The 27520-nt window shown below is 35.8% G+C and overlaps 2 long non-coding RNA genes across 2 annotated transcripts in view; one reads left to right on the top strand and one right to left on the bottom strand.

Annotated features, from left to right (window-relative positions):
- LOC138713255 (uncharacterized) overlaps positions 1-27520 on the top strand; it is a 1167998-nt gene that overhangs the window by 295768 nt on the left and 844710 nt on the right. The gene's annotated exons all lie outside the window — the stretch shown is intronic.
- The window catches only part of LOC138713256 (uncharacterized), a 149305-nt gene that overhangs the window by 66558 nt on the left and 55227 nt on the right, over positions 1-27520 (bottom strand). Inside the window, exon 2 of the long non-coding RNA XR_011335809.1 lies at positions 12989-13108. This is a non-coding gene — a long non-coding RNA (uncharacterized lncRNA). The remainder of the gene's footprint in view (positions 1-12988; positions 13109-27520) is intronic.

Genomic DNA, 27520 nt, shown 5'->3' with positions numbered 1-27520 from the left:
GTCACTGGAAAACGCGAACATATTTCTGGAACGTATATACTCACTAACTCAGTGCTGTTTACTATATACGGCCTTCATTCTGTGTGGAGAGCAGTTGGAACTTCATTAGTAGAAGGGGTGGGAGTGAAGTACATTCAAAAACTCAGATACAATAAAAATTGAAGTAAAAATAAAATGATGTCCCTGTACTTCTCAGACAAATCTAAAAATTAACACGGATACAGTTTTAATAAGTTCTCTTCCCTTTATCCATTGAATCAGTGCTGGCCATCCCTGTATATAGCTCGACCAAGCGGCATATACTACCTCTTCCGTCTGTCTCTTTCCTTTCCGCTGTAAATCGCTCAAGCTCTCCTGAGCTCTAAAGAGCGCTCTTGCTCCTATGGGCATCAGTTGACATCACTGGAATATGCTAACTTTGTACCCCGTGATCTGAGGCGACATACCTTGGACGGCGTGAGCGGTAGTTTGTGTTCTCATGGGTAGTTATGAATTCAGGAGATAGCCCTGGGATAATCTTCTCCTCACTGATCCTAGCAAGTCCCTCAGCAAGATTTCAGAGTTTTTTAAGACTGAAAATATGATTTAGACAATATTATATTTCAATTTAATATGTCTTTTCGATACTAAAATAAATTCTGCTATGCAGAATGAACCTCAAGTAACGTCCGAACAAATGTAACATTTTAAAATTATTTTTCAGAACGAAAAGCTGCGTTTGTTCAGATCAAATTCCTGCATATTTAAAGGACAAAACTAAAATTATTTCAAACATTTATTATCTATCATAATACACAGCTCTCTTAAATTCACTGAGCATATTGGGAATTCAATCAGTGGCTTTCCCAAAACACGCTATGAAATGTTTCATATAAAACAATTTTTATCTCGAAAAGGAAGGAAAAACGAACAAAATTGTATTAGACTTTTTTGTTTCCAGAGTGCTGCATGGAGTTAAATCGCTCGCTTGAACTCGGTCGAGTGTCGCACCCTCGAGTGAGATACGATCGGTCGTAATAAACAGAAGCATAGTACAAGGTCATCTCACCGACATGTCTTATCTTGTATGGAAGGCGACAGATAAGATACACGTATGTTTTGCTCACACGGTAAAAATAAGGCTTTATTTTTTGCGTTTATGACAAACGTTTAATGGAACAGTCAATGGAACGTACCAAAACAGGAACATGAAGTTATAAATAACATAGTATGAAAAACTTCGATATACTGTTATTATTGCTAATTAATAATTATTCAATATTTGATTTACCACATACATAACATGATAGGTCCATACATAGTGTTCCGCCTATATACTGCGACAATGTAGAAACGTTTTACAAAATATTATTGTTATAGCAGTAGATTAATAACAATATGAGTACAGAGATAACGTCACAGAAAATTTAATAAAACGAATAATCATGCTGCACAACTGTTCAGACGCAAAGATTGATACACTAATTATTAGAGATTATTATTATTATTATTATTATTATTATTATTATTATTATTATTATTACTAGAAAACTTGATACAGTTCTTGCATTATCGTGATAGTGTTCTCCGTTTATAATAATTACATTTACATCCAATAACATCTATCAGATGTGGAAAAAACAAAATCACTCCTTGGGGGGGGGGGACATTTACCTACAACATTTATATTACATTTTAAAGCATGTTTTGTAGTTCTACTATGGAGAGGTTAGTAAGCACTGCAAAGTTTTGAAATGACAAACATGTATGATGTTACTACACAGTTCATCACTGTAACAAGAACGAATGTCTAACGCTCGGCTTATAGCCTACCGTTCGAGGATTTATCGCTCGTGACAATTTTACCCATCATACATGTGCGCTACCTATCGGATTATGCTATGAACTACTCGGCGCTCGAGCGAAAACGTCCGATGCAGACCTCTGTTTGTTTCAAATATCTCAAAGAATAACCCCCTGAAATTAATGACATTACTTAGGTTCACCCTGTAGAGATTTTCAGATAGTTGTTTCCTTGATGGTTTCTGATCTACCGGCAGATTTTAATTGGCTGAAATTTGAACCGCCCGAATTTTCAGTATTTTTTTGGGGGGGGGGTTATTTTACGACGCTTTATCAGCATCTCAGGAATTTTCAGTCTTAATGATACAGTAAATATAAATATTTCGGTGCACGATTATATTATATAATTTAATATAGCTCACTTGTGTACGTTCCCGAATTGATCTTTCAGTAGTGTTGTTATTTACCGCGAGAGATAATTATTTCATTGTAATGTTCTGGATTGAAGTCGGAAATCAAATGATTAGCTCTGTAACTTAATAGTAATATACGTTGTAAGAGCGGTATGTTGACGTTTTCATGGTCGAGGAAAAGATTGAAAAAGCGAAACGTAGTTGAGCTTTTTTATTTTCCGAGAACATGAATACAAACATACCGCTCGTGTATCGTACATTATTTTGTGCGAAGATCGTTTATTACATACCTGAAAGACGAATTTCTAATTAGTTGCAATGAAATCTCCATGTTGGTTTCTGTTTAATGACATTGTTGCTATAAAATGTTTTCTGTGTTTACTATACTCCAGCAGCCCGTGTGATACGTCTGTCTTTTTTTTCCCCCAGTCTATAAATGCGAACTTAAAACAAACGGTAAGGTTATGTAATGATTTATTTTTCATTTTAATATTTTAACAATATTATTTATATAACATATTGCAGTAATAACATCGGCATCTGGAATCTTGTTGATTTGTTCACGGCTTCCTTAATGTTACTTGTATCATGAATGCAATAAGTTTCGTGGAGTAGTAGACTTTACTTAATTTTTGTAAATATTTAAAAACAATAATTAACATTGCAATTTAGGTGAAATTGCAGTGGTAAGTTTCCAATTTATAATTATTAATATGTTAAACGTCTCTAAAAATAATATGTTAAAAGCCTAAAGCAGTAAAATGAATGTCGCGCTTAAGCGGTAAGAAGAGGGAAATTGTTATGTGTGTTAGGTTGGGAATACTGAATGTGGTATTTCACACTTACCGCGTATTGGTTCTGTGCGGAAAACAAGCAAATACGCACAATCTCGCACAAACAAACTTGAAGAACATAGCTGGTTGATTAATTATTTTCCCAATATCATCCCTATGTTGCTTTTGCATATTACATTGCTATAATCCCTGTTTCATAAATTGTTAAGCTATGTGTTATTTGCCTATGCTTCAGCTATGCTTCATATTGTTGGACTAACAAAATAAGCTTCGCGTCATCCATTTCATTTATTCCTTCAATATGAACGCGATCGAAGGCCTTGCAACCAATATATTGTCATGACTTTATTTATTTCGATCATCCGTTTCGGTTAGCGAGCGCTTACTTTTACACGCCACTGTAGGTGTAATAAATATGCGGACTTCATTAGTTGCTGGTCAGCATTGCTCTTGTGCTTAGGAAGTGAGAAGTTAAAATGTCAATTACTCTACATTTCGTACTATATTAAGCAATTATTAGTAGCTATTTTATTGAAATAGTATCCTTCAATTTCCATACGCATATTGTTAAGGCCTACTAATGTTTTCAGCATGAGTAATAAATAACCTGGCTACTGGGACGATTCTCTGAGTGATGTTTATGATCATGGGTGGGCAACTCGTACTCTCAAAGTGTCAACACAATCTCAGTGCAGGTAGAACGGACTCTGTACTAGCTATACTGTCTGTGTGCGGTTTTTTTAGGACACAAGTTTGATCGCGTCTGCAGTAAGTGGCGGCTCGTTTTAAGTGAAAAACAATAGAATTCCCAGATCATTTCCCTTTAGTTACGAGTAGAAAGAGAATTTTTTAGTTAAGAAGTGAGGTAAAGCATTTATTCTAATTATTACATTTTCTTACGCATGACATTTTATGTTACAAATAAATAGTGAAGTTTTTAGTAAAGAAATACGGTCTGCATCTGCTTTAGAACAGCTAAAGGTAAAAATGAGATATCAACACGGTGAGACTGATATCAAATATCATTAGCAAGTTGTGCGTGCGAGTTACAGAATTGCAAGACATATAATCGACAAGGTAAGAACATTTATGGATAAATTTTAAATGTGGCAGTATCATGTAGAACATAGACAACTTCACTTTCTTTGACTATAAACTAACTTGAAGAGTGATAAGAAAATCTATCTATCGAATATAAAACCCTACGCCTACTTTAAGACCTACAGCAGAAATCACTGCTAAGTTTGGAGAAACAGTGACAATTGACAAGGAATCGAATTTTTTCTGAAATCTTTTTGGCTTAGGCCGATAGGAAATCCTGAAAATTTATAGCTTGAATTAATAAATCTACAGAACAGCACGCCACTCAGATTCCAGCAAAATCAGGAATAGAACTGTTCGTAATGTTGCCTAAGTCAGAATTTCCAAATATACTCTTTGCTTCCGTATATACTGTATGTGCTTGAGGCAGAGTTTAATACGATAAAGAAGAGTAAAAGCTCTCGAAGTAAAGAAAGAGCTCAGAAGTAAGCATATTTCATCTGCCGTGACATGTAAAATATACTTCCTTGAATTTGTTATTGTTTGCGAATACAGACTATTACCTTTCTGAGAACAGGGGAATACTCTATAATGTATAAATACTTGTAAATTCTAGCGTTCTACGTTTCATATAAGACCTATAATAAGAAATATTAACAAATAGTGTAATAATAAATAAGTGTTGCAGCTATATTTGTTGTATCTTGAAAAGGTTGTATTCAGTTTGTGTTTCCAGTACTAAACTAATGTACAAATCTAGAAAATAATATGATTTTGTTATGTGTTCAGTTATAGTCTCTCTAAAATTACTATAATTATTGTACAATGCGTCATTCTGAAATTCAAATCGTGGAATAGATATCACGATCACCTGCATGAGCCGCCAGAGCGCACCGTGGCTTTTGCAGCGAAACTACAAACAACTTGTAACTGCTGCGGCTGGCTCCGTCTACCTTTCTCTCTTTCAAGGTGTTTTAGCACTTTAGGAGCACGAGTTGCCCATCCATGTTTATGATAATCGGCAACCACAGTCAAAAGTCATATTCCTTCCGCTCGTCTTCTCCTGAGTAACATATAGCCTAATTATTTTACACTTTTTTTCTTTTTTATATCTTCTTGTCTCAAGATTTGTCAATAGGGACAATTATAGCACTTTTTATTTCTTTTGGAAAGATTTCTTGTGACAAACATAGATTAAAAATGTGGGCCTAGGACTACTTGAGAGAGTTACTGAGCATTCAGATGTGGGTTCGTCGTAACATTAAAATTTGGTAGCATTCTTTAAATACCTTTAAAAAATATACGTACCAAAGATCACTACAAAGTCTTTAATTTCACAATCGTTAATGGAGAGCTACCAGTTATTTGGTCTCCCGAGGTCCTTCTACTAAAAAATTGGGCCTCGAGCTACGGATTAATAAGTTGCTTAAAGTTAAAAAAAGAACGAATGCAAGGAGACGTAGTTAACCGTTCATAGTACGTAAGGGGGCTCCCATCTTTAGTACACTCTGCTCCCTCATTATCTTTAAGAAAAGGGGCTTGGAGAATGAATAAGAATAAAAAAAGTCGAAAGCAAGAAAAAATATGACATGAGAAGCCCTTAGCTAAAAAAGTCTAAACCTCAGACGAATCGAGTTAGAAAAGATTAATGATGTGTGTGCTCTTTTATTATTTGAAGGTATGGCTATAAGGAAAACGACAACTCAGATGTCTTTCTTCCGAGCATGACTTTTTTTTTTATCTTGGCCCAATTAAATAAGAGGGAGGTCTGTAAGACTTCTTGTCTTCTTCATGTTGGTTTCTTGAGCGAATGTTCTCGTATATTTACGCATCTAAAAAAAAAAAAAAAAGGAACTTCGATCCAAATTACTACCGTGTCTTCTAAAAAATCAGAACCATGTAAGGGCTCGAGAAGGGCAGACGAAGAATGAGAGGGATAGGGAGATCGTATGCCCAATTAAATAATTTAGTCTAGAATGTTGAAGTACTATGATTCTTACTGTAACGAATGTCTTTCAGATCCCCTTCCTTATTTTTTGCATTTACTCTAGACTTCTAGAGTACAGTCGTTCTCAAATTAGTACCTCGTCTTAAATTCAACCCCTGATCACATATACAGGGTGTTAAAAAGTATCCAATATTTTAGGAGGTGCTAGTATGTATCAAAACAAGAAAATAATGTCCAATAAACATGGGTCCTACAACACATACTTTCTGAGATCTGAACAATTGTTCATAGGAGGTGCTCAATGTGACGTCCATTCATGGCAATGCATTCCTCTGCCCTTCGGCGTAAGGAATCACGCACTCTTTGACCTGGTTGTTCTTGATAACCAAATGTCTAGGGACTTAGATTTGAAGAAACGAGCAAGCCAAGATGTGGGGCCTCCCCAATCAATCCAGCGGTCCTGAAATGTCAGCGTCAGGTGTTCACGCTCATTGCGGAAAAAATGCGCTGATGTGCCATCACGCATGAACCACATCTGTAGTCTTTGCTGACATGGCACGTACTCCAGCAAGGTAGGCAATACGTTAATAAGAAAGTCCTGATAACAAGCCCCAGTTAATCTCTGTGGTAGCATGTATGGCCCTTAATCTATCACCAAGAACGCCTGCCCATATGTTGATAGAGAATCGGTGCTGATGCTTTGTTTCTTCAAATGTATGGAGATTTTCATCAGCCCACACATGCTGATTACGGAAATTCGCAACACCATCTCTGCTGAACTCCGCTCATATCCGCAACCAAACTTTTCTTTTCAGTATTCCTTGGGACGTATCAGTATTCCATGCCAGGGGTGTCGATTACGATATGATTATCTGTTAGCCTGCTGTATTGTAGGGCAGAAAAATGCATTGCCATAAATGGACGTCACATTGAGCACCTTCTATGAACAAGTGTTCAGATCTCAGAAAGTATGTGTTGTAGGACCAATGTTTATTAGACATTTTTTCGTGTTTTGATGGGTACTATCACCTCCTAAAATATTGGATATTTTTTAACACTCTGTATAACGGATTGGCAATCTCCGTGTTTAAAATCGGTAACATGTGGAAAAGATAACCGATAGGATCGCCACCGTCGATTGAGAACGAACGCTGAATTGAAGAACAGTTGCTCTATGCAATTCAAATGAAAGTTATAACGTGACTTTTTATGTTGTAGCTAGATGGCAGCATAGTGAAATTAATAAAAGTTGTTACCATCAAACCCTATAAGACTGAGTAATCTGTGTAATCTTTTGTATAGCCTATGTGATCTGGGATTCAACGAGTCAGTGAATCGAAATGTGACAATGAATATAAATATAAAGAAAATTATACCAGTAGTGAATGTTGCTCTTTCTTTAGGCTCAAGATTGAGCCAGTGTAATTTACGCTCTGATCTGCAGTCCAGTATATCTGCAATTGACATAATAATACGTAGGTTGCCATGAACTGACTCAAGAAGTCTGGAACAACATAAAGAATCTACAATGAGGAACCAAATTGTAGGCCTAATTGAATTTTTAAACAAGCCAAAGATCTAGAACGTAATTGAGATTATGATGATAATGGTAATTGATGATGATATTATTATTATTATTATTATTATTATTTCTTCACCTGACATAATTAGGAACATTAAATCCAGACGTTTGAGATAGGCAAGGCATGTAGCACGTATGGACGAATCCAGAAATGCATATGGAGTGTTAGTTGGGAGACCGAAGGGAAAAAGACCTTTATGGAGGCCGAGACGTAGATGGGAAGATAATATTAAAATTGATTTGAGGGAGGTGGGATATGATGATAGAGAATGGATTGATCTTGCTCAGGATAGGGACCAATGGCGGGCTTATGTGAGGGCGGCAATGAACCTCCGGGTTCCTTAAAAGCCAGTAAATAAGTAAGTAAGTAAGTAAGTATTATTATTACATCATTGACAGTACAACAAGAGTAAAGGCAAAAAAAATTATTAGCACACGACTATAGTGACTGTATAGTAACGATATTACATGCAACCAGATAAACAGGGTTGTTAACTGGTTATTATTATTATTATTATTATTATTATTATTATTATTATTATTATTATTATTATTATTATTTAAATATTTCTTGAATTTTGCCTTTTTTTAAAACAATATTAATAGTTCAAGATGAAAATCTAGTCTTTCAGGTGAAGCTCCCTGTAAAGCAGATTTGAATAATTTCAAGGGAAAAATTATTCCGGGGCCGGGTATCGATCCCGGGACCTCTGGTTGAACGTACCAGCGCTCTACCACTGAGCTACCCGGGAACTCCACCCGACACCGTCTCAACTTTTCCCTTAACTTAACAGAAAACCACAATTCCAAATCACACAGATTGTGTGCACTCGTTGTGGGTCTCTGGCGTTTCGTCAGCCCACGCGAGTTGTGTGGATATAAAGGGAAAAGTTGAGACGGTGTCGGGTGGAATTCCCGGTTAGCTCAGTGGTAGAGCGCTGGTACGTTCAACCAGAGGTCCCGGGATCGATACCCGGCCCCGGAACAATTTTTCCCTTGAAATTATTCAGTTCAAGATGAACTTTACAAGTTTGAATAAGATTTGTATTACAACATAAACGGGCAATTTCTTTATAATGGATAGAAAGTATTGGCTGATTTTAAAATAATATTCATAACATGACATAGGTTTCTGGGATATTACTAGATAAAAAGAAACAAAGCAATCACAACACCAGAGTGGGAGTTTATAGACTGGTCATTTGAAAACTGACATTTTGGAGACTGGTTAGTCTACTTGTAGACTAAAATATTGGAGACCTAAGATGTTGAAAACTAAGCTGTTGAAGACTGGTCAATTGCACCACTAAGATATTGAAGACTGATCACTTTAAAACTAAGACTTTGTAGACTAGTCATTTCACAACTAACATGTTGGAGATTGGTTAACTGAGAACTATGATGTTGGAGACTGGTCATTTGACAACTAAGACATTGGAGACTGGTCATTTATCAACTAGGATGTTGCAGACTGCTCATTCAGAAAATAAGATTCCAAGGTGTGACCACTTGAAATCTAAGGTATTGGATACTAGCTATTTAAAAAATAATAGAAAATACTTAACTAGAGCCTGGTCTTTTGAAAACTAAGATGTTGGAGACTGGTCAATTGAGAACTAAGATATTGGAGACTGGTCATTTTGAAACTAAGATGTTGGAGACTGGTCATTTTGAAACTAAGATGTTGGAGACTGGTCATTTTAAAACTAACACGTTGAAGACTGGTCATTTATCAACTAAGATGTTGGAGACTGGCCATTCAGAAAATAAGATGTCAAGGTGTGATCACTTGAAATCTAAGGTATTGGATACTAGCTATTTAAAAATAATATAATATACTTAACTAGAGCCTGGTCTTTTGAAAACTAAGATGTTGGAGACTGGTCAATTGAGAACTAAGATATTGGAGACTGGTCATTTTGAAACTGAGATGTTGGAGACTGGTCATTTGACAACTAAGACGTTGGAGACTGGTCATTTTAAAACTAAGACGTTTGAGACTGGCCATTTGACAACTAAGATGTTGGAGACTGGTCATTTTAAAACTAAGACGTTGGAGACTGGCCATTTGACAACTAAGATGTTGGAGACTAGTCATTCAGAAGATAAGATTTTAAGGTGTGATCACTTGAAATCTAAGGTATTGGATACTAGCTATTTAAAAATAGTATGATATACTTAACTAGAGCCTGGTCTTTTGAAAACTAAAATGTTGGAGACTGGACAATTGAGAACTAAGATATTGGAGACTGGTCATTTTGAAACTAAGATGTTGGAGACTGGTCATTTATCAACTAAGATGTTGGAGACTGGTCAATTGAGAACTAAGATATTGGAGACTGGTCATTTTGAAACTAAGATGTTGGAGACTGGTCATTTGACAACTAAGACATTGGAGACTGGTCATTTAACAACTAAGATGTTGGAGATTGGTCATTCAGAAAATAAGATTTTAAGGGTTGATTACTTGAAAACTAAGTTATTGGATACTAGCTATTTAAAAATAATATAATATACTTAACTAGAGACTAGTCATTTGAAAATTAAGAAGTTGGAGACTAGTCAATTGAGAACTAAGTTGTTGGAGACTAGTCAATTGAGAACTAAGATATTGGAGACTGGTCACTTTGAAACTAAGATGTTGGAGACTGGTCATTTGACAACTAAGATGTTGGAGACTGGTCAGTTTAAAACCATGACGTTGGAGACTGGCCATTTGACAACTAAGATGTTGGAGACTGGTCATTCAGAAAATAATATTTTAAGATTGATCACTTGAAAACTAAGATACTGGAGATCAGTTATTTGAAAACTAACATATCTGAGACTAGTCAGTTTAAAACTAAAATTCCAGAGGCTAGTCATTTAGAAATCTAAGATACTGGAGGATGGTCATTTTGAAAACTAAGATTGCTGTGAGAAAGGTAAATGTTATTTTGTTTTACGAGTCAACTTACTAATAGGCCTATGATATAATTAAGAAATAGAGGTAAAATTTCATCTTGTTGGGACATCTTAAACTGTATAGAAAAACTTTGAATTTAATTCCAATGGTAAAATTGTTAATATAAATAAATTTGTGTTTTTAAATCTCCAATTATTTGGACTAGACAAGCATAAGTGTAATGAGCAGGTGGCGCTTTAAGCTCTTGAGTGGTATGATCCTGAACATAAAACCTGTAGTTTAGGAAAGAGGGTGACGTTAAATCTAATTACACGATTGATAACCCCAAGTTTCTCCTTTAGACCGTAAGTCACCGTGGAAGTCTCAAAATTACCTATAAAACAGATAATTCGTCGCTATTATGAGTTAATGGCGGAAATTTGCTTCTTAAAGAGGGAACTGCGTGAAAATATTTTAAAATGATAAACCCATTCCACTCACTCTGTTCCATAGATATACATATTTTATAAAGATCTTTTAGCAAAGAGCATTGGAGCAATCCTTCCCCCCTCTTCAAGTTTGTCACCTCAGGCGTTTTAATTAATGCATTATGATTCACATCGCGTAATTATCTGAAACGAATTGCAAAGAAATAGAGGGAATAAATCTTGCACCGAGGAAAGAAAATAAAAGTTACAAAATACTCTTTATATTAAATATTAATATAAGGTAATTCTCAGGTATTGTCTCCACTTCAGTTGCGTGGTCTAGACCTTCAATCTGTCACGCAAGCGGTTCAGATTCAAGTCTCGGTCAAGCTTTAAAAACCTATAGTGAAAATAGTGGACAACGTGGCAATTGGGTTTTTTCTCGGGGTTCTCCAGTTGCCCCAACATAGGCGTCGACATTATTCATTAAGGTAGGCCTAGCCTATACGTTGACTCTGAGGATAAAAATCCACAGTTTTTCTTTAATGTTTTTCAAATTTTGGTGACATGATTATTGGAGTAAACTAAGCAATTTATTTAATTCAAACTTGAAAATCGAATTTGGGGGCCCAAATAATTTTTTTACTTACTTACTGGCTTTTAAGGAACCCGGAGGTTCATTACCGCCCTCACATAAGCACGCCATTGGTCCCTATCCTGAACAAGATGAATCCAGTCTCTACCATCATATCCCACCTTCCTCAAATCCATTTTATATTATCTTCCCATCTACGTCTCGGCCTCCCCAAAGGTCTTTTACCCTCTGGCCTTCCAACTAACACTCTATATCCATTTCTGGATTCGTCCATACGTGCTACATGCCCTGCCCATCTGAAACGTCTGGATTTAATGTTCCTAATTATGTCAGGTGAAGGATACAATGCGTGCAGCTCTGCGTTGTGTAACTTTCTCCATTCTCCTGTAACTTCATCCCTCTTAGCCCCAAATATTTTCCTAAGAACCTTATTCTCAAAAACCCTCAATCTCTGTTCTTCTCTCAAAGTGAGAGTTTTTATTGTTAGGTTTCGTAACAAGCTGTTTTTTACGGTGATGGGTTGTTAACCCTTCGCCCAGCACCCAAGCTGGGGGACCACCCCTTATCGGCTGTCCACGACTGCTTATTCAATATATTCGCAGCTACCCTCCATATCTGGAGGGCGTCTCCTCTATCCGCAACTTGAAGACGCGCCATGCCGTGGTGATAGGGACCCACATAGTCACAGCAAATATTTTTTTTTAATTAATAAAATTTGAACCGACCTAACTCCATTGGAAATTGACCTAGGATAAAACTTCTTACGCCAAAATGATCCTCTACGTGTGGAGAATGTTACATACTAAAATTATATTTATTTATCTTGAACCATTCAAATGATGTTTTACATTATGTAAACACTTTAGAAAAAATATAGGTATATAGTCATATATTTGTATATTTTTGGGATAAAATAATTTGTAATCGATTGAAAATAATAATTTTAGTTGACAACATAGTCACATGTTTAAGCTTTAATTTGGTATCTCAATGAAGTCTTTTGCCTAATTGGAAGTCTATTTTTTGTCCGTCGGAAGGATAATAAATGTCGGAAAATATGAAATAGGAGAAAACAGGCACTGAAGATGGCGCAAGATATAGAAACTATAGTACTCTTAAATTATAAATACCCAAATAATTATGAAATTATTGAGATAATGGCTACAACTTATATATTTTTTAGAAGTAGAAGAAATGAGCTTACAAATCAGGCATAAACATTATTTACCAGAATTTTGAAAAAATCTGACAATTCTAGAGGCGATGTAGCCTATACCGTAATGTCTAGCACCGTAACGTCGTGGCCTAAGGCGTCATGCCTTTTCTTTTTTTTCATTTCCATTGTTGTATTATCCATAACTTATTATTGTATCCAATATGTTACCCTATTATCGGCCAACTGCTGTTCGCTACCGCATTAATATTAATAATAAATAACTAAATAATAATAATAATAATAATAATAATAATAATAATAATAATAATAATAACAAATGTCTATAATATTAAGGATTTCCATACCTCTGTTGGAATTTATTGTTAGTCTTCTGTTTATTTGCAGGAACATTTTCAAAGTCACATTATTCGGGTTTTAAGGTAGGACTTCTATGATGTAGGGTCAGCTCCAAGTTGGACATCCACCTAAGACAACACAGAACATTACGTTAAACAACGGACAGTTATTCCTGTCTTCTGTGAAATTCTAAACGGCGATATTATTGCTTCTATGAAATCCTAAACCTCGATATTATCGCTTCTGTGAAATTCTAAACCTCGATATTATTGCTTCTATGAAATCCTAAACCTCGATATTATTGCTTCTGTGAAATTCTACACCTCGATATTATTGCTCCTATGAAATCCTAAACCTCGATATTATTGCTTCTGCGAAATTCTACACCTCGATATTATTGCTCCTATGAAATCCTAAACCTCGATATTATTGCTTCTGTGAAATTCTAAACCTCGATATTATTGCTTCTATGAAATCCTAAACCTCGATATTATTGCTTCTGTGAAATTCTACACCTCGATATTATTGCTTCTATGAAATCCTAAACCTCGATATTATCGCTTCTGTGAAATTCTAAACCTCGATATTATTGCTTCTATGAAATCCTAAACCTCGATATTATCGCTTCTGTGAAATTCTAAACCTCGATATTATTGCTTCTATGAAATCCTAAACCTCGATATTATCGCTTCTGTGAAATTCTAAACCTCGATATTATTGCTCCTATGAAATCCTAAACCTCGATCTTATTGCTTCTGTGAAATTCTACACCTCGATATTATTAATAATAATAATCCCTGGCGCTACAGCCCGTGAAGGGCCTAGACCGACCAGCCGGCTGCTGGCCTCACGCCCACATGCCGAAGCAGAGGTTGACGATCATCCAACCAGGTTGGAGGTATCGTGTGGTTAGCACGATGATCCCCTCAGCCGTTATAGCTGGCATTCGCAACAGGATTTCGCTACCTATCGTAGCTCCCCAAGTGCATAACGATGCTGGGTGGGCACCGGTCCCATACACTGGCCGAAATTTCATGAGAAAATTTCTTCCCCCATGAGGACTCGAACTAGCGCGTCGACCTGGTTGGCAAGTTGGTATAGCGCTGGCCTTCTATGCCCAAGGTTGCGGGTTCGATCCCGGGCCAGGTCGATGGCATTTAAGTGTGCTTAAATGCGACAGGCTCATGTCAGTAGATTTACTGGCATGTAAAAGAACTCCTGTGGGACAAAATTCCGGCACATCCGGCGACGCTGATATAACCTCTGCAGTTGCGAGCGTCGTTAAATAAAACATAACATTCTAACATTCGAACTAGCGCGCATTCCTTAACGCGAGTCCTAGGCAGATGCCTTAGACTACGACGCCACGGGGCGCCTCGATATTATTGCTTCTATCAAATCCTAAACCTCGATATTATTGCTTCTGTGAAATTCTAAACCTCGATATTATTGCTTCTATGAAATTCTAAACCTCGATATTATTGCTTGTGAAATTCTAAACCTCGATATTATTGCTTCTATGAAATCCTAAGCCTCGATATTATTGCTTCTGTGAAATTCTAAACCTCGATATTATTGCTTCTATGAAATTCTAAACCTCGACATTATTGCTTCTGTGAAATTCTAAACCTCGATATTATTGCTTCTATGAAATCCTAAACCTCGATATTATTGCTTCTGTGAAATTCTACACATTGATATTATTGCTTCTATGAAATTCTAAACCTCGATATTATTGCTTCTGTGAAATTGTAAACCTCGATATTATTACTTCTATGAAATCCTAAGCCTCGATATTATTGCTTCTGTGAAATTCTACACATTGATATTATTGCTTCTATGAAATCCTAAACGTCGATATTATTGCTTCTATGAAATTCTAAACCTCGATATTACTGCTTCTGTGAAATTCTAAACCTCGATATTATTGCTTCTATGAAATCCTAAACCTCGATATTATTGCTTCTATGAAATCCTAAACCTCGATATTATTGCTTCTGTGAAATTTTAAACCTCGATATTATTGCTTCTATGAAATCCTAAACCTCGATATTATTGCTTCTATTAAATCCTAAACCTCGATATTATTGCTTCTATGAAATTTCAGAAACTGTTTCAATTTTTTAAGAACGTGTGGGTGTGAAAATATTTTTATTGACACAATTGAACAAGAAAAATGTGAGGAACAGACTGTCAGATGAAAATTTCGCTTCAATTTTTAGATTTGTAACTGCAAATGCAATAATTCCATATATCGAAAAAATACTTTTGAAGAAAACAGACACAATTCTGGTGATGGTTCTTCAATAGAAGGTATAATTTAACGATTTTTTTTTTGCATTAGGTAATTTTGAATTACCTTGGAACGATTTGTGAGAAGTAACAAAGTTAGTAAGCCTACATATTAATTTTATACCTAGTGCACAAAAATGTTTATTTACAATGTAAAAATAAACTATTTACAGACAATTAACATTTCTTCTTCATTTTTGGTTCTTAAAACACCTTCCTTTTCTATCTGTTAACATGCACTTGTATAAAATAGGCTAAATAGTTCATACATATTCAGGCATTTGGTCGAATGTTACTGTAACAATTTCCGCCTTTACTAAATGCATCCCTGATATAGTGCACATGTTGTGAGCTCGTGATCAAGGTCAGGCTCTTCTACTGTAATTGTGAGCTACAAAATATCATGTCATCCCTGGTCCTTCGTATTCCGAAGTGGTTCTTGAAAGGCGGACGGTAGAAAAAAAAATCTAAAATGTTCGAAGTAGTTCCCGAGTCTGTTAAACAGATGGCATTATGTAACTTCTGATATATCGAACATTTTACATTGGTACTTAATTTCTTACTTGTTTACACAACTCAGCTGTAGCCTATGTTCACTTCTATTGCTATGTAAGTTAAGTTAAACTACGCTGTAGCGTGGAATCTAAGATAATGTACAGTTAAAATGTTTTTATGTAGATATTGTTTTTAGAAACACGTAGCTAATAATGTGGAACTTGGGATGTGCTTTGGGAGAAGTGTTTTGCTAAACTAAATTCGTTAAGTAATATCATTGAAGGAAACGTTCATCGAACGAAAGCAGAAGGAACATTCCATGAGTGTCCCTCAGGAATCGTACGACGGGAGTTGAAGATACACTCACCCAACAAAAGTAAGTACCGTACGTAAAATGTTTATGCAAATATTACAAGTAGAATTCCAAAGTTACGTCCTCGATAAAGTGATTCTGGTTATACGGGAAGTGGAATCCTCACTCAGAGGTTAGTATGGCATAAAAAAAAATACAGGAATCCAGTATCTGTAAGACTACTTAATATTTTTGGTGAATCTTCGATCTTGCTGGCCACCGGCGTGGCTCAGTCGGTTAAGGCGCTTGCCTGCTGGGCTGATTACCTGGTTGGGTTTTTTCCGAGGTTTTTCCCAACCGTAAGGTGAATGTCAGGTAATCTATGGCGAATCCTCGGCCTCATCTCGGCAAACACCATCTCGCTATCACCAATCTCATCGACGCTAAATAACCTAGTAGTTGATACAGCGTCGTTAAATAACCAACAAAAAAAAAAAAATTCGATCTTGCTACACACAACACACGGAAGAAAAATCTTGCTTGAATAATTGAAAATAACTTACACGCTACCCTAGAGACACGATGTGATCAATTCAAAAGCTGTAAACCCACTTAATTCTCCCCAAAAATCTTCGTTTCTTATATACCCTACGGATCATTGTCTCAGACATTTTCAGAGGCAATAATGACATGGCCCAGTGGTGCTATGTAGGCTACTATGCGGGTAAGCCGATGTTATCAGTACTTAGTTCTTATTGTATTATCTTTGATAATAATATCTTACAAGAGTATCCCTTTGTTCACTATGGTCCAAGACAAACCTACATAATTACCTATGTAAGGCATACCAAAAGCCTGAACAAACCAAACCTAACCTGTCTTTGATCTCTCACTTTTCTTGTCGGATACTGGCAACACTGCCACACGATTTCAAGAGCCCTCTGTTGGATTTATTCAGATGAGATACGTAACAGAGATAGAAATGTACGAGTTGTTTATTAAGATTATTGTGGAAATGCAGTAACTTACATTAAACGTGATATATTTACTTAATTTGTGCTTTATATATAGAGTGGAAGTGAAATAGCATTGGAGACTGAAAGGGACTGCAGGGTATGCTGAAATGGATAGAAATCTTATATTACGTTTTGTGATTAAATGCACGATTAATTTTATTAGAAAATTAAGTTTGAAATTACAGCAGTCCTGCAACATCGCCGCTAATACATTCCTCTCGTGATACAGATGTAAGAGGTCAACGAACTCGGTGTGCTCGCTAGATGAGCTGTTCTCTGGCGCTGTGTTGCAACCAATTCGCATCGTGAAGTGCCTTGAATTTAGAGGGTTTTAAAATAAAATTTACACGAAAACCGTCCACACTATTGAAATATGCCAGAAAGTTACAGTAAATTATTCTTTATTTGTTTTCCTATGGATATGGATGAAAATCACGATCCTACTCGCAATAGTTACCGAAAAAGACGTTGTTAAACATTTGAGAAAAAAAAAACTTTTTTACTGAATGAAAAATATTAACTTTCCACAAAAATGATATTATAGTTTTTTGTTACACACAACATGAGCTATTCGCTCTGAAAATCTCCAAGGTTATTTCACTTTCACTCTGAATGTTTGTTTAAAATAGATTCATAATTATGCAATAAACCAAAAACCACATGTGGTACAGCTGGTACTAGCGTTTTTGGCGTGTGTCCTAGAATATAGTGCTCAGTTTGTGAACATGTTGCTAGTGCAGCTGAGAATGGTACCACTTCTTATACACGTCACATCAGCCATTTGGCAAACACAGTTGTCAGACTGATTACGATAAAGGTAAAACACTCGCACTTAACGTTCCCATTACTTATGTCACACACCAAAAACGGTGTACTTAATTGTGGTCAAACATTTAATTTAAACTGATAAATCATTACGCACTGCTTTGGGGATTATTAAGACTTATGAAAAATAATAATAAGCCTAATAATATTGTTGGTATAGTGTATACCTGTAATATCGAACGGATGCATGATAGCACCCTACTATATGACTTAACCTAGTTTCGAATTTTACCGCCAGTGGATTTAACATTCGGTTGTAAATTTCAATATTCTCTCGAACAGGCAGGCCTACATTGAGTTGGAGGTCTTCTAATGTATTTGTCTTATGGGCATAACAACCAATTGATGGCGAAACAAAGATGGCGTAGATGACGTAATATAGACTATTACCGTCATTGAAACAGACTACGATGCCAGTGTGGTGAATAGAGATTTTGAGTACATTTAGTAAAATACAATACGGCTCTAAGCTCAATTGGAGAATACAGTACGAAAAAATACAAAAAATTTTAGAAACCTAGTAGGACTAGCCTATTGTAAAATATCGCAGAGCCTTGAAGACGAAATAGAACTGGTCAAGTCCATGAAACTTATGAATGAGTAATAATAATAATAATAATAATAATAATAATAATAATAATAATAATAATAACAATTAACTTATAACAATAGGCCCTAATAATACCCGTAGGCCTACTTTAATATATATGACTAAATAATCTCATTTTATTTAATTGTAAACAACATAATGATGCAAGTAAGTATTATGAGACAGATTTTAAGTACTGTACGTCGTCATCATCATCAATGTATAAGCTTACCCAATTCTTTTTGAAACCATTTCTTAAGGTGGATTCTTCTACATTTAACGTTTTGACAGCTTTTCTTTTTCATATACCCTCACCGAAAAGTTGTTGTATTGTTGGATCACTCGTTTATTAATGGCTTAGAATCCGTTGTTCTCTAATAATTTTTGCAAAATATTTTAGCGTTTAATTAGATTGTAGTAATTGTTCAAAAAGCAGATCTACTATCGAAGTTAAAGTACTATTTTATTATAGCAACACATTAAATATTGCAATACGACCCAATATTGCAATTTATCATGCGGATCTTTACCCCACATGGCAGGGTAAAGGACTCAAGTAGGCTAAGTGCTGTCATTTCGGAAATAAATTGTGAAACTACGAACTATGCATTATGTTCATCATAGACAACGAAATAAAACACGAACAAAGAAATGTAATTAGTTGCAGTTAATATTTTAACGTCTTTTACTATAACTTAATATAGACTACAAGTCTAATATTATATCAGAATAGTGAAAAATTGAAGATAACTCGTTCATTAGACGGAGAAACATCAAGTTTTGTGTATAGTACGTAGTTTCTATTATTGCACACTTTACCTCAACAATGCAGTCACCAGGGGATTCTGGGAAACAAAATGTTTAGGATAGCATATTTACCCCGTGTCACTCTGTAAGTTTAATTAAATACAGTAAGTACAGGGACATCACTTTATTTTTACCAACATTTTTAACGTTAACCTGACTATACTCGGAAACAATGTTGCCCCCTTCCATCACAGGAGTTTGATGTTACTAGTGCAATATGTAAACAAACCATTTTACTAGGTATATGAGGAGAGAAAAGTAGTGTATCCATTTATGTTGTAGGGAAATACGATATTACGATTTTCAGTTTGATCATCACTTTTACGGAATTTATCAAAATACAGTAGAGTAGTAACATTTTTTTTTCTAAAAACTCAACTTTTCAGGCGGCTATGTTCGTTATGTAATGTCTACTTTATTTAGCATGTTAATTATTGATTTTAACATACAATATAGAGAGTGCATTTAAATTGAGGGGGTCATAAGTAAAGGGCTGTAAGTGCACATAAGTTACTTTTGAGAAAATGGGGATTAAATATTTAAGCTTTCGTAAAACCGGTGAAATTTTTATTTAAATTTTAATGTGTGATGCGATTAAAATATCCTTTGCCACTAAAATTTTAGATACTTTAGCTTACACTGGATGCACTTAACTCATGTTATTACAAATGTCACTAGCATTCCTTTGCTTCTAGCCACCTCAATTCAAAATAAGCTAATATGAATTTTTAAACAAGTTGCTGAAAATGGTTGCCGTTCATTACAATGCAGGCTTCAATTCTTTACTCATATTATTAAAAACATTTTGAATCATATCCTCTGAAATTGAATTTATCGTTTCTTCAATATAATTTTTTAGTACGATATTATTAATATAGGTTCTTTCTTCTATAGAAAACGCAACTATATTTCTGAAACACACTATACACTGCAGTGTTTACTTCACTGCTTGAAGACTTCGAACGCAACAGCGGCCGTAAGTTTGTGTGTCTGACGGGAGCAAGGACATTAGTGAAGGGGTGGGAGTGAAGTACATTCAGAAATGCAGGTACAATAAAAATGCAAGTAAAAATAAAATGATGTCCCTGTACTACATCTAGTAATTGGGTAGGCCTGTAATTATGTGAGAACCAGCCGTGGTATAAGCAACTCTTACAGCTGGGTTTAATGCCGCGTGAAAGTCACGGGAAACAGTTTCGAACCACGTTTAGGTCATAGGTATTTTTCTATTGTGAACGTGGTGTGCTGTGTTATTTCAGGTCACGTCACAGAAGTCACGTGCGTTTTTTATACTGTCAAGTCTAATAACAAAGTCACTTGTGGAGAAGGGAATTTATAGACAACGTGTCCCAAGTAATTTCAAGTAGAATACCTTCATCGTGTTTCAGAGTCTCGAATACGTCAACCAGACGTAAATGACTAATATGGCATTTTCAAATAAGGTGTAATGGATGTAAAATATCCAGTTTCTTTCATGAAAGACAATTTCAATAATTCTCTTGGTCATATATAAATTATAAAACAGGTCTACAGATAACGACATGCTCAATTTACTGTGCCTACAAAATATAACTTATGTATTAGCGGGGGAAAATTTCAGTCTCTGATATACTTAGTACGAGGAGAGACAGCGGGAGAAGTGTCACATCACGTGCACGCCATTTTCTTTTCTTTTTATTTCGTCCATGTCTCCACACCCTCCGGCTTCATATCCTAATACACACACGCAAGCATATATATTGGCAATATGTGTACAGGACATATTTGATGTGCCGAGCCGGGGTATCTGCCGTCCTTCTCCACTCCCTAATTTTGCAATCCCTCCCCCCGTTTTCGTCCTCCCCTCCTCCAACACCCCGTCTCGCCTGTCATTCCAATGTTACGTTGGCGAGGTAACTCTGTTAGGGGGTGGGACTTTTTTGAAGCGGGGGAGGGGGAGGGAGAGAAATTGACGAATGGGGGAACTGCGCATGCCTCGGCGGTTAACGAAGCGAAGGGAGAGAAAATTTTCGTAAATGGAAGTTGGTGTAGTAATGGAGAATTTGTACAGCCGATGTGGATAACGAAAAAATGTAGCCAGGTCTACGGCACGCCGCCGGATTATTAAATGTTATAATTTCAGGTGATTGAAATGTAATCATTGATAGGAGCGCGTAATTTACATTCTGAAAAGCAAATTTTGTCGTTACTTGAGGCGAGAAGTATTACATTTCTATTTTCTATACTTTATTATTGCCTTAAAAATAAAGTAAACTGTACTGCTTTCAAACTAATACGGTTCTGTAGAAACTGCCGACGTGTTTAGATCCCGAACCCCATTCTGGCCTGTCCATCACTGACTTCTTGCTAAATTTACGGAGTTCATTGCACTTTCCATCTTTAGAGTCATTTCTTCTTTAGTCGATCTCTGTTTCTTGTTTCCTTTGATTCCAATCTATTACTAATTTAGATAATCTAGGCATACTTTTGACAATTTCATAGCAATATAATCTCTTCCAGTCGACCTGGTTGGCAAGTTGGTATAGCGCTGGCCTTCTATGCCCAAGGTTGCGGGTTCGATCCCGGGCCAGGTCGATGGCATTTAAGTGTGCTTAAATGCGACAGGCTCATGTCAGTAGATTTACTGGCATGTAAAAGAACTCCTGCGGGACAAAATTCCGGCACATCCGGCGACGCTGATATAACCTCTGCAGTTGCGAGCGTCGTTAAATAAAACATAACATTAACATTAATCTCTTCTGAACCCTAATTTGTAGCCTAGGCCTACATATTTACAATGAGTGATCTCTCATTTAGTCATTTATTCGCTTATTTTAGTCTAATTCTTTATGGCATGGATGTCTCCGGTGTTTTTCTCAAAACATGCATTCTAGCAGTCAAAATTAATTTTCTTACCAGTTTGGTAGGTTATGTGGTCATTCTTCTGCTTTTTATATAAAAATAATTGAAACTTCGATCTCGCTACACATCACACTCGAGATTGACATCTGATTTGCGTTGCGTTATATCTTGATGATTTGGACTAGCTTGGTTTAGACTGGGGATTTGGAAATTAAGAAATAATAGAGGCAATATACCTCAAGGCACATGCCCATTGTGTGGAAGGAGAGAGAATGACATTCACATTGTTCTTGAGTGTCAAAATACTGAAGATATACGTAAGAAATTTATAAAAGAAAAATTCCTTCAAATAAATAAAGAAATAGCTATAAAAAAGCTCATGAACATTAATAACATAAAATGGCAAAAGCAATTAGGTTTATATCTTTTTTTGGTTAAAAAAATTAGAATGGATAGAATAAAGGAAATTGATGTGAACGAAAGTAATTAAGAAATATATAAATAAATAGTGAAACAATTGTAGTGTATGTGTATGTGTATGTGTATATATGGTTCTTTCTTTTTCTTGTTATAGATGTAAAATTATGCATGGAAGAAAGTAACAAGTGTAGATGTATGGAGAAATACGAGGAAAGTCAACATCCCTTAATAATAAACAAATACACGGAAAATAAAATACCGGAGAAGATTGCAAAATTAAAAATAGAAGGAAGGAAGCATTAAGGGAAAGTACAGTTACTGAGCTGACTAATAAATTCAAGTTTGGAAGGTACGCTTTGTCTAGACTCACAGATAATAACATATTTGACTTAGTTAGAAATTATTTGGCTATCTTTTTTATTTCTAAATTTAATAGTTTTGAAGGTACGTCAAAAGAATATTATGAAATAAAATTAAGGAATGAAGGCTTACCTACGAGAGGGAGCTTGTATGAACTGTATAAATACTTTTGTAAGGAAAGAGGTATGGAAGAAACTAGAATTAGAGATGATTTAGATACGCTAGCTGCACATTGCAGAGTGAAGAGGGAAGTACATCTTAGGAAGGTAAACCAATACTGATGGTACCAATATTCTAGAATGAGTTGAGTCTTGCACAATAACTGAAAGCTAGTGCAAGACAAAACAAATATGTTAATAGGTAAAACGTAGAAATTGTATTTAAATAATAATATATCTTTGTGTAAAATTGTTGTATGTAATGTGTCTGTGATCTATTATATATAATAAACCAATAATATATCTTGATGAACTGAAATAGAAATGGTAGCATATAGCCTAACGTAACAAATTTACATCTAGAAAAATAAATAGACTAAGCTTAAGCGAATTTTCGTAAGGTCGAGGTAGTAGGCCTAATGATAGATTAGGATTGGTTTATTCAGGCTTTCGGTATGTCTTGTAGTGTATTCATTCATTCATAGTGTTCTGCCCAAGAGCAGGTCTTTCACTGCAAACCCAGCATTTTACAGTCTTTCCTATTTTCTGCCATCCTCTTAGTCTCCTCATATGATCCATATATCTTAATGTCGTCTATTATCTGATACCTTCTTCTGCCCCGAACTTTTCTTCCGTTCACCATTCCTTCCAGTGTATCCTTCAGTAGGCAGTTTCTTCTCAAGCAGTGACCCAGCCAATTCATTTTTCTCTTTCTGATCAGTTTCAGCATCATTCTTTCTTCATCCATTCTTCCCAACACAGCTTCGTTTCTTACTCTGTCCACTTCACACGTTCCATTCTTCTCCATATCCACATTTCAAATGCTTCTATTCGCTTCTCTTCACTTCGTCGTAATGTCCATGTTTCTGCCCCATACAATACCACACTCCATACAAAGCACTTTACTAGTCTCTTCCTTTGTTCTTTCTCCAGAGGTCCGCAGAAGATTCTCCTTTTTCTATTAAAAGCTTCCTTTGCCATTGCTATTCTCCTTTTGACTACTTGGCAGCAGCTCATGTTACTACTTATAGTACACCCCAAGTATTTGAAGCTGTTCACTTGCTCTACTGCCTCATTTAGAATTCGCAAGTTTACCTTCTTTATTTTTCTTCGATAACCATGGTCTTCGTCTTGTTTGCATTTATCTTCATCCAGTACTACTCACAGCTGTCATTTAGCTCCAGCAGCATATCCCTTAGTATCGTCTCCTTTTCTGCTAATAACGCCATATCATCAGCAAATCTTATGCACTTTATTCTCCTTTCTCCTACTATCACCCCTTCCATATTCTGAAAACAGTTCATCATCATATCCTCCAAGTAAATATTGAAGAGGGTAGGCCTACGTGATAAAGGGCATTCTTGTCGTACTCCTCTCCCTATTCCACTATCCTCTGACATTTCTTCTCCTATTCATTATTATTATTATTATTATTATTATTATTATTATTATTATTATTGTTTGGAATTCTAATATTGTCTTAATACCAGTGCTTGTTCAGACACAAGAGATTGAAATTGTGAGACAAGTGGTCAACAATTTTGGAGCTCACAAAATTAGACATTTCCTCTCAGCCCCAAATTTCCTTGCAAGGGCACGGGTTCACGTCTGTGTTTTAATCGTTTCTTCTCCCATTCTTTCGTTCATTCATTCATTCATTCATTCAAGACGAAGAAATTGCGGGACTTTCGAAGAAACGCTGGAGTGACCAATTTTAGATAGGCCTATTCTTGAGATCGGAAAACACAAATTATTGTTTAATGCATGATGATGATGATTATGATGGTGATGATGATGATGATGATGTTGATGATGATGATGTTGATGATGATGAATATTTAAAATTTCTAATGTTAGAATTTTTAGGTTTTGATTTGTCATAGAAGTAGCTTATAAGCAGCGAACATTTCGGAACTAGCCTACATGTTACATTAGTTAGATACGTCATCCTACATTACTGACAAGTCCCAAAGTAAAAAAAGATTACCAACCTTGGGGAACAAGACGTCAGGAACAATCATTGAAAAGACTATTAGACAACTGAGACCGGAACGGTTCAACTATTTGGTTCAAATACATGAAAAGTGTTTTGGTGATGATGATGATGATGATGATGATGATGATGATGATGATGATGATGATGATTATGACGATGACGACGAGACGATCCCACATTACCCTCTTTCAAGTTCTGCCTATTCAGTTTACATTTCCCGTACCTCAAACAAGTAGTTAAACTAAGTTATGTCTTGTCTATTTGTAGATTGTTATTGTATCATTAATGTAGGATTCTGTTAATTTTATTAGACCTATTGATATGAATGAAAGAAATAACTGGTACAAGATAAAGAGGCCTACTTATATGGATGCTAAGGGAGAGGAATAACATTTTTGAAACGGAAATAAAAAAAAAACATAGAAATGCACAATAGAAAGGAAATAACTTAATAAAATTTATGTCCCAAATTAACTATAGGAGATTCCATATTAAGGAAAAAACATTGGGCACATGGTGCTATTCCATAAAATGACCATTTGTGATACAAACGCGTACCTACCTATAGTGTAGGCCTACTAGGCAAGGCCCATAAAACCAATGTTTTTTAGCCTGAAATCCTCTAATTTACATATCATTTTGTAGGAGCAAAGATTTGGTAATTATAGATTGGCTATAGTCATCATCTGAAAACACGGTACCTCCGTAATGGTTGGATGATCGTTAACCTCTGCTGAGATATGTGGATGTGTCGTTTATTCTTAGCCTTTCATGGACTGTTATCATCATCAGCATCAGCATCATCATCATCATCATCATCATCATCATCATCATCATCATCATCATGAAAAAAGGGAATCAATTCGTTGGGTCTGTTAAGCTATTATAGCTATTCCTTAAGTAGGCATACTGGACACCTAGCAAATTGGATCTCGTCTTCTTGTTTTCCTGTTGTCCACAAATAGCCTCTGTAATAAATAAAACACCCTAAAATACGTGTGATAGCTAAGAATTTTAAATTATACAGAATATGTCAGAAATAGAGCCCGGATGTTTAGGCATTTATTTTGATTAAAGTAGGCAGGCATATAGGCACTAAAATAGTAAAAATAGACAGTGAAATAGGCATTCATTATTCATGGAAACAGACAAATAATAGACAAATACTTAATAAACTATCCCATACGGTACTCACTTTCCTTGGTTACATGTCACAACAAGATGCTTTTTAAGTTGTCAACTGTCATAGTGAGCCGCCTGTCAGAGAGAGCGTTTTTCATGGTGGAGAAATTTCTTTCTACTTCTACTGAAGTGATTGGAACAAACTTAAAACAACTTATTTCAGAAGGACTGTCTATACTTTCTTTTAGAGATCGGGAAAAACCGACTGTGTAATTATTGTCTCAAAAAGAGGGGTGTGAGAAGAGATTAGAGACTTCAAAGTACGCGTGACTTGTACATACAAGCGACAACAGTAACGGGACCTAGGGACTTGCTTTTAATACTTCCTTCGTCCCCCTTTCTTTCGCTGGTAAACCCCGAAGTGACCTGAGCACTGAAGGTTTACTGTTCAAACATCTTTGGTAGGGGAGAAAAGTTTACGACTTCTTAGAAACATATATGTATTGCTGTAGAATAATTTATCAGCAATTATTTGTGTGAGGTGAATATATATTTTTAATTTGTACAACCGTTTTTTTTATATAATTTATGTGCGGTTTATTTTAAATGCATTAAAAATATAGAAAATGTACAATAACGACGTGAAAAGTCTAAAAAAAAAAAAAAGACATTTAACCTTAAAATAGTCAACAGGAGTTAAAATAGGCAAAAAAGGCAAAATAAAATTTGGGCCTATTGTCCCCAAATGAGTGGAAACGTGTTTATCTCTAATAAGTCTTTCATATTTGCACTCAGTTTAAAAAAGGCATTTTGCCTAACATCCGGGCTCTAGTCAGAAATTATGAAGCGACTTGCAGCTGTAATGAAGTTGTACTTAATCAAAAATACAGGCAGGATTTACGCTAATGTTATAACAAAAAAGGAACTTGCTTTGCCCAATAGAGTAGGGAAACGTCTCCGGGATACGACCTTGGTACTCCTAAGCCAGGGCCGGGCATGAGAGCGGCTCCATTTAGTCGGCCAGAGCTGCTCTCGCTCCGCAAGGCACTTCAATTCCAAGTCAGAGCAGAACGCTCACGCAGTGGCGGACTCGCATTACAGCTACCTTCCCTGCATTAATGTAACAAGAGCCACGGTTGTTCTAGTCATTCAGTCTGTCAGTACATAATAGTCTATAAGGATATTACATCAATCCATTGTACAGTACAGACTTTATAATACTCTTATTAATTTAATGAAATAAACTTCGCTCTATGCACACACACAAATCATTAGGCTTATTTATATAATCCATACGCACATACTGCAATCTCCTCACCACGGTTCT

Source organism: Periplaneta americana, chromosome 14 (genome assembly GCF_040183065.1).
Source record: "Periplaneta americana isolate PAMFEO1 chromosome 14, P.americana_PAMFEO1_priV1, whole genome shotgun sequence".
NCBI lineage: Eukaryota > Metazoa > Arthropoda > Insecta > Blattodea > Blattidae > Periplaneta > Periplaneta americana.
The sequence above is the reverse complement of the archived record's forward strand: the minus strand, read 5'-3'. Positions and strand labels throughout refer to the sequence as shown.